An 8,802-nucleotide genomic window follows, 5' to 3' on the forward strand; every position below is an offset into this window, starting at 1 on the left:
ATGTTAAAGATTTACAAGAATAATTTAGGGCAGTCAATAACTGTTCAACTGTATACAAGGGAAATTTTTGAATCCACTGCGAAAGTCCCCTACCATTGGACGCGTGATCCAAAGTTATTTTAAAATATTGATAATAATTAGAAATAGCTTTCTTGAGTATTGGAGGTTTGGAAAGAAGGTCATCTACTGGATTATTCCAATCTTTCGCCACAAACACCTGGATTACTGAGTTGATATAATGCTTTGCCTGCAGGAAGGCCATGGGGAACCCCAACAGAGTATTATACTTTTCTGCAGCTTCGCTAAAAGATAAAACCCGACATGCTTCTTTATCTACCAAACATCCTATTCTCTGAATGCCACCCACTCGCCATATTGTGAATGGATATGTCGCCTGCCCAGACTGAAAATGCGGATTTCTTACGAGAGGAAGAAATAATGATTTGTGTGAGTTAAGGCCTGCCTCTTGTCTTATTAAGTGCCAAACTCGTTTTGTATTCCACAGTAATGGATTATTTTTAATTGTGGTGGGTAGTTCCTGATCAGGGGAGTGAAGAAATGTAATCAAATCGGCACTGGTCTAAGAACTCTCGCTCAAGTGAAGTATTGGCATAATTCTCTGATCCATTTATCCAATCCGACAAATAACGGAACATAGCTGCTTTATTGTATAATCTAATGTCTGGAAAGCTTATTCCTCCATTCAATTTGGTTTGTTGCAATTTTAACAAACTAATCTTAGGCCGTTTACCATTCCATATAAAGGATCTAAATATCTTATTTAAAAGACTCAGATCCTTAACTGTAATGAGCAAAGGTAGGATTTGGAGCATGTACATTAATCTTGGAAATTAAATCATTTTGATTAAGCTCGCGCGACCCATATATGACAGAGTGATATTCCTCCAGCCATCCAATTCGTCCGAAATCTTTTTTATAATGGGTCTATAATTAAAAGGATATAAATTTGCCAAATTGCTGGGAAGCACAATACCTAAGTATGTAATCCTGTCTTTGGCCCACTTAAGTGGAACATCACTAGGTAGACGTGGCAATGAATTGCGCGAACCCAAATAAAGTGCCTCCGATTTACCTATGTTCACCGCGAACCCTGATATTTCTTCAAAACTTTTCAAAAGCCCCAGTATATGCGTTAAGCAGTCATGAGGATTTGCAATGTAAAGCATTATATCATCTGCAAATGCTGTTAATTTTATTGTTTTAGAACCAATCTTTATTCCCTTAAAAAGATCGTCCTTCTCCAATATTCTAATCAGCGGATCTATAGCTAGATCGAATAAGAGGGGTGACAGAGGACACCCTTGTCTAGTACCTCTAAACATCTCTATAGGTGCACTAGTACAACCATTTATCATTAGGGACGTCATTGGGGATAAATAAAGATATTTGATCAGTCCGATAAATGAAGAGCCGAACCCACGCATTTGTAACACATTAAATAGGTGGGGCCATAACACTGTGTCAAATGCCTTTGTCGTATCTAAACTTAATAGAGTATTAGTGGTAATTGGAGATGTCCCAGCTGATACTGCCACTGCAGCAATGGCCGCTCTAACTCCTCGAACTGAGTGACGCCCTTTTACAAAACCCAGTTGATGAGGAGTTAGTAATTCTGTCAAAATAGTTTGTAAGCGACTTGCCATAATTTTAGCTAATAACTTCGCGTCAGTATTCAACAAACTAATAGGTCGGTACGATTCTAATTTTTGTACATCCTTTTGAGGTTTAGGGATCAATATTGTAGTTGTATTTGTAAAATATGGGAATGGAGAATTGTTGTCTATCATGTCATTAAATAAATCCACTAGAATCGGGGCCACCTGGTGCCGCAATAATTTATAATATTCGTTTGAATAACCATCTGGGCCCGGTGATTTCCCGAGTTGTAACTGTGAAATAGCCGACAGCATTTCATCTAGAGTTATTTTCCCAGAGAGTGCCTCCTGCTGTTCTATAGTTAATAAAGGCAACAAGTCATTGGGGATCAAAGCTTCATACCGAGACTGATCAAAAGGAAGATCTCTATATAAGTCCTTATAGTACTCTTCAAACTTATTTATAATTTCATTATTCGTTGTGAGTAAAGCATTGGTATGCGGATCTTTAATGGCTGTGATATATGTTCTTCTACACCAGGGCTTAGACACGTTAGCAAGCAACTTTCCAGCCTTGTTCCCCCATCTGTAAAATTTATGCTTAGTAAACAATACATCCTTTTTAGCTTGGGATAACAGGTGTGATTCTAAGAGTTGTTTCGCCTGAACATACGTTTCCCGAGATACATCAGTAGGGTCTACTATATAATTTTGTAACGCTAAAGTTAGGGCCTCTGACATTGATTTATACACAGCAGCCTCTGTCTTTCGCTGGGATGAGACAAAAGCTATGATCTGTCCCCGCATTACAGCCTTCGATGCACCCCAAAAAATTGTTGGTGTATCCCATGCCTCTATATTATCGTCTTGATAATTCATCCACTGTGCTAGTAGGTGATCTCTAAATTTAGTGGACTTGTACAAATAAGATGGAAACCTCCAATGTTTCAAGTTTCTCGGAGACTGCGTTACACTCAACGAAATTGTAATAGGCGCGTGGTCAGATATTAGAATTGAATGCAATCTGGATTCCTGTGTTCTAGATACCAGGCTATCTGAGACCAGAAACAAGTCAATTCTCGACCAAGATTTATGGACAGCAGAGTAAAAGGTGTATGATTTATCTGTAGGGTTCAATAGCCTCCAAACATCTGTAAGTTGATGATTTGCTTTAAAAGATTGGAATTGTCTCCATATTGTCATATTAGATGATTGAGGAGTCGGTTGTCTAATGAGGGATTCTCTACTGAATTGAAATCTCCCGCCACTATCAATGCATAGTTAGTACGTTGTGCCAAGATGTCCATCACACTTCTCATAAATTCTTGAGGTGAAACATTTGGTGCATACAGATTTACCAGAGTATAACAGGCACCCTGAATCTCTACATCAATAATCAAAAATCTTCCATTAGGATCAGCTATGGTATTTATAATAGAATATTGCAGATTCCTTTGAAATATTGTGGCCACCCCCCTGATCTTTCTACCGCAGCTAGCCTTAATACATTCCCCTATCCATGGGGTCCTCAAAGTGGAAATATCTCCCTCTGCCCAATGCGTTTCCTGCAGAAAAACTACATCTGACTTAAATTTTTTTAAATGAGTTACTACTCTTTTGCGCTTAATAGTAGAGTTCAAACCCCCAACATTCCAAGATAAAAATTTCAACTTAACAAACCGGTGCCCCAGTATTACCAGTATTCATATCGTTAGACATGTCTTATCCAATACCTTGCTGTGGGACAAAACAGTTTAAGAACAAAATGAAGTCAAAACGTGGTACTCCGTCCCAGCATGCGGAGACCACCTTATTTAAAGAATGCGAAACCCCCGGCACCGAATTCCCCCAGGGGGGGAGAGAGAAAACGAGAGAGAGCCAACAAAATAAAAAATTTAAATAAAAATAAAAATGAAAAACCATAGAAAAATAAATGCATTATACATTTCTGCGCAATGTCTCTTACACCCTTTTCTTTTATTTTCTCTCCAACATTTCAATGTGGTGTTCATTACTCGCAACCTGTGATTCACACCTGAACTACTAAATATCACTTATAAAGTAGCAAACAAAACGTGTATCAGTACACTAGAAAAACTTCACTGGAACGAGGAATGCTCCTTTATGTCAATCAGACGTGATGGCATTCAATATTAGTTTCTCGTTTAACAGATTAGCATCAAATGTAAATGAACAATCTACTCTCAGGGATGATCGTGGATGCTTAGAAATTAGAATCGTACCTTAAATTGGTGTTATAACAGTTATCCAATCATCTATTTGGTGACCGTTGCGGCGGGCGCTCCCTGTCTATACCCACACCAAAATGATGTTTAGCAATCTTAGGGTCTGAAAAATACAATGTTTGACCCCCATCCTCCACCCTCAGCTTGGCAGGATATAGCAGAGCAAATCTAGTGTTGCGCTCATACAATAATTTGCACACATCTGAAAACTCCCGTCTTTTCTGTGTTACCGTTGCTGAAAAATCCTGGAATATGAGCACCTTATAACCATCTATCATTAGTGTGGGTATCTTCCTATATTCAGCAAGTATCCTTTCCTTCATTCGATAGTCTAGATACTTTGCAATCACTGGTCTAGATCGTGAATTAGGCGCTGGTCTTTCCGGACCTATTCTATGGACCCTCTCTACGTGGGGCAAGATGGAATTTTCCGACAAATTTAGGGCTGCAGGGATTTTGTGGGCTACCAGTTGAACCAGAGCCTGGCCAGTTATTTGCTCAGGTACCCCAATAAACCTCAAATTACTTCTTCGAAGTCGATTTTCCATATCATCAATTTTGACTAATAGCGATTGAACACTGTTCAATTGCGTATCTACAGTGTGTTGCATATCATGGGAGCGATCCTCCACATCACTAACTCGCTGCTCTAAGGCAGCGAGTCTGGAGGTATTGGAATCTATTTTAGCAAGTGCAGCGTCAAAAGATGACTGGAGGGAATCCAGTTTTTTATCTATTAGAGGCATTAGTATTTTAGAAATTTCCTGAGCCGTTTCAGCAACTGACGAGGGACCCTGAGAGTGATGACTGAAATTTGTAGCTTCCTCAGGTTCCATATCAGCAGTGTCACTACGTGATGAAGGGGGAATAACTTTAGCTGGAGTCTTAGACACTTTGTCCATTTTACCTGTCGACCCTTGTGAAGCGGGAGTAGATTTACGGACGTATCTGTCCATAACCTAGTGAGAGATCCATTGAAAATTCTACTCAAAGTAGATCCTTAGCAGTTAGTAAGGTCAGAAGAATTCCAAATTCCTCAGCAGGACACTAGATTAGCAAGAGATATAGCAAGGTACAGGCATATATGCGCACGGACCACCCCTAAATTGCAGACATGTTATGAAGATTCAAAAATATACATCATTCTGTCTAATACCTATGTCTTATAATCTGAGCAAGAATAATTGAGCTACATTCCTCTATATGATGAAGCCCTACCAAGGTTCCATGATACACCGTGTACCTGTAACATGAAACTAACAAAATTTGCTTCCGTTGCTGCCAGTATGTGGCAACAATGATATACAGATAATTTATGAAATGCCTATCAGCATAGAGGCTAGAATTAGATACTGTTGTTTGTCACTTTGACCAGCAGATGGCAGCGATGTACTAGTGTTAGGTCAGATATAATACATATGATAGACAAAGGTATATCTTCACTGTTCAAAGTACAATATACTAAAAGCTCACAAAAAGAAAAACAACAAGTATAAATATTTAGCTGTGTTACTTATCAGACTTTCAGCATGGCACAACAAAGTCCAGGACAACCGGGGTATTAGCCAAGTGCAGCAAAATGAGCACCTCGGCCTCCGCACCTTCCCAGAACAGCAAAAATAGAAAGTCCGGACATCAGCAGCCCAGTGTCCGAATCAGCGATGCCTCCTCAGCACTCAGAGACCGCGGTATAGGGATGGGGTTAACAACCAAGCAGGTAATCGGGGTCGGGGGAGAAGCAGAGGGGGTCGGATAATTATTACAAGTAGTCTTCAACCAGAAAGACAATGGATTGCTGGCACACACCGGAAATCAGACTTCTGTGTAGAGGTTGGGGTCCCTGGGAGGAGGGAGAGATTAGCGACAGCTTCCAAGTAAGTATTCTCCGATTATCACATCAGGGTACAAGGCACTTAAGATCAGATCGTCTCCTTCAAATGCAGCAAAAGGGGATCCAGGATCTATGACAGGTCCTTCATTGCCCGCGCAATCTCAAGGGCATCAAACAGGTTTCCAGGCGTGCAGCGGTCTTCAGCAAATAGCTGCCAACATCCAGCAAAGGACCGGAGCCAGATAGATCCCCAGCTATATTGACAGTCACACTCGGGGAGACACCGTGTCAGGAACAGCAGTGGAGGGGGTATCAGGCCGCGTAGCTTGCAGCAGAAGTACCCGGAAGGACTGTCCCATCAGCGGCTGAGTATGCAGTGGGGTCTAGGAGATATACCGAGCAGGCACATCCCTATCACCCGGACATCGCCCCCCGGAACCTCAGCCCGCATCCGGCAGGTAAGCTCCGCTAATTAGAACAAGTGTAACCTCAGGCTATGTTGCAGTACCGGAGGGGATCGATGATCACCGCTGCCAATGACCAGAGGAGAGGCTCCGGACCGCAACGCACGACCTGATCACCCACACTGCCAATCCAAGGGAGCGGTCACAGGTACAGCGCCTCCGCGTGTTAACCACTTCAGGCCAGGACGTCAGCAGCGGGTAAAACGGATGGTCCGCGAACGCTTGCCAGTCTTCTGCTGCCACATATAATTATCCCATGCAGGTGTAGTCTTCAAGGGGGCTAGCAATCTCTGCGGTGCGACTCCTGAGAAGGCAGAGATGGCCGCTTTAGCAGGAGAAGGAGAGTCTTCTCTCAGGCTTTTCATGCCCAAAATGGCGGGGGGCAGTCATGAACGCCTGACCTCTTCAGGCCTGGATCCCGGTGGATAGATTCTGGCTCCAGACCCAATAACTGAAACAAGTCACTCTGTAGTGCAGTGGCGTTGTAGTAGGCAGCTTTTGGGTGATTAATTCGGGTAAAGAAACCCAATCCTGGGTCATTTATAGCATATAAGGCTGGAGCCCAAGTAAAATGCGGCCACTCTGGGTGCCCCGCCCACCGGAAGTCGATGTCATGTCTTTTAAAAAGACGGTGCTCCCTGTATGGGAGCAGTTCTCGCCACTGCCATACTTTAGTGTGCCTAGGGAATAGCTCAGGGCACATCTGTCTGGCAGCCTACAGCCACACCACCCTGAACACGCCAGATCTCATCTGATCTTGGTAGCTAAGCAGGGTCAAGCCTGGTTAGTACTTGGATGAGAGTCCGCCTGGGAATACCAGGTGCTGCAGACTTTATCCCCAGACAACCCGAGTTCAAACGTCTAGGTACACTGTAACTTGACCCGCACTAGTCAGTTGTTGGGTCAACAATGCTGTGGAAGCTTGGGCTACGCAGCTTGCTGAGGGCCTTAAAACTGGTGTTCCGGTGGAGGATCTGGTTCTTTTAATGGAACAGATTGCAGAGTCTGCTTCCCTTTATCAGGGAGACTTCAAAAGATATTTATTATCTTTCCTCTAGATCCTCGGCTTTGGCTATCTCAGCCGCAGAGCCCTGTGGCTGAGACAATGGCAGGCGGATGAGGAAGTTAAAAGAGCTGTGGAAGCTTTTCCATTCACAGGGGAAGCTCTGTTTGGATAAGAACAAGTGGATCTCTAAAGCCACAGGTGCTAAGTCCACTTATCTCCCATCTGCAACTCCTCTTTGGACCGTCCTTTCGGTCCTTGCGGATCCCAAGGAAATTCAGGGGTCGTTCCAGAGTAGCTCCCGCTATGTCCCGTGGTCCCAGAGGCAGGGGTAGAGCCACTGCATCTTCCTCCCAGCAGTTAAGCCTCCGGCATGACGCACTACCTTCTCCCCTGGGGGACCCCAAGGTGGGAGCTCGCTTTTGCAATTTCAGGCGTCAGCAGACAAACTGTTATACAATCAGGGTCAAAGCTTATATTCCAGCTTGGTTGTAGTTCCCAAGTCGGACGGTTCAGTGAGACCCATTCTGAACCTGAAACATTTCAACTTTATTTGCGGAACTTAAGGTTCAAGATAGAGTCCGTGCAGTCTGTCATTGCAGGTCTCGAGAGGGAGGCCGTGATTGTACAGTGGTTAGTACTCTTCCGCAGCAACCTCTGTTCACTTCCAAGTCACGGCACCATGCCTATCTCCACATTCCCATTTGGTTTCATCACGCAGTGCGGGACTCAATTTCAATTTCACCCTTTGGTCTTTCATCAGCACTAAGAGTGTTCACGAAGGTCAGGGCTGTAATGATGGCCTTTCTTCGGATTCAGGGTGTCACTATAGTCCCGTACTTGGACGATCTATGTCTCAAGGCTCCGTCAGTCACTCAATTACGGCAGGAGGGATGGATCCTGAATTTCCAACAGCCTACTCAGCGTCTGCTTTTCCTAGGGATGTTTTTGGACATGGTGGAGCAGAGGGTGTTTCTTCCGCAGGAAAAAGACAGCTCCATCCAACACATGGTGTGGTTGATACTACGCCATCGCAGGGTGTTAGTACACCTGCGTATTCCTCCTTTGGGGAATATGTTTGCGACCTTCGAGTCCATTCAAGACTGGAGTTCCATACCCGTCCATTCCATTCATCTCTCAGTGGTCAGGGTCCCACCTTTTTTCTTTACCAGCGAGTACAACTGTCACCCAAGGCTCGAACATTTCTCATTGGTGGCTGAATTCCTCACACTTACTGGTAGGCAAGAGGTTTGCAATGTGGGAATGGATTCTCCTCACCACAGACAGCAGTCTGAGAGGATGGAGGGCAGTGACTCGGGGAGGACACTTTTAGGGCCGCTGGACTCGACCGGAGGCGGTACTGCCCATAAGGATAAGGGCAGTGTTATATGCTCTTCGGATGGCACAGCCCCTGTTGAAGGGCCATGCAATCAGAGTGCAGTCCAACAAATGCCATAGCTGTGGCGTACATAAACAGACAAGGCGGCACCAAGAGTCAGTCCGCCATGAGGGAGGTAAGCCGCATTCTTCTCTGGGCAGAGGAATTAGCAGTAGCAATTTCAGCAGAAATTGGGAGGCGACTACCTCAGTCGACAAGACATCCGGGGAAATGGACGCTCAAACCACAGGTGTTTCAACAACT

The 8,802-nt window shown here is 44.1% G+C and overlaps 1 pseudogene; it reads left to right on the forward strand.

The window, feature by feature from the left end:
* The first annotated feature begins 6,870 nt into the window (after window positions 1–6,870).
* On the forward strand, window positions 6,871–6,989 carry LOC148436354 (5S ribosomal RNA; annotated as a pseudogene).
* Window positions 6,990–8,802: the final 1,813 nt, after the last annotated feature.

The sequence above is a fragment of the Taudactylus pleione genome, unplaced genomic scaffold, assembly GCF_031769625.1.
Source record: "Taudactylus pleione unplaced genomic scaffold, aTauple2 ptg001788l, whole genome shotgun sequence".
Taxonomy (NCBI): Eukaryota; Metazoa; Chordata; class Amphibia; order Anura; family Myobatrachidae; genus Taudactylus; species Taudactylus pleione.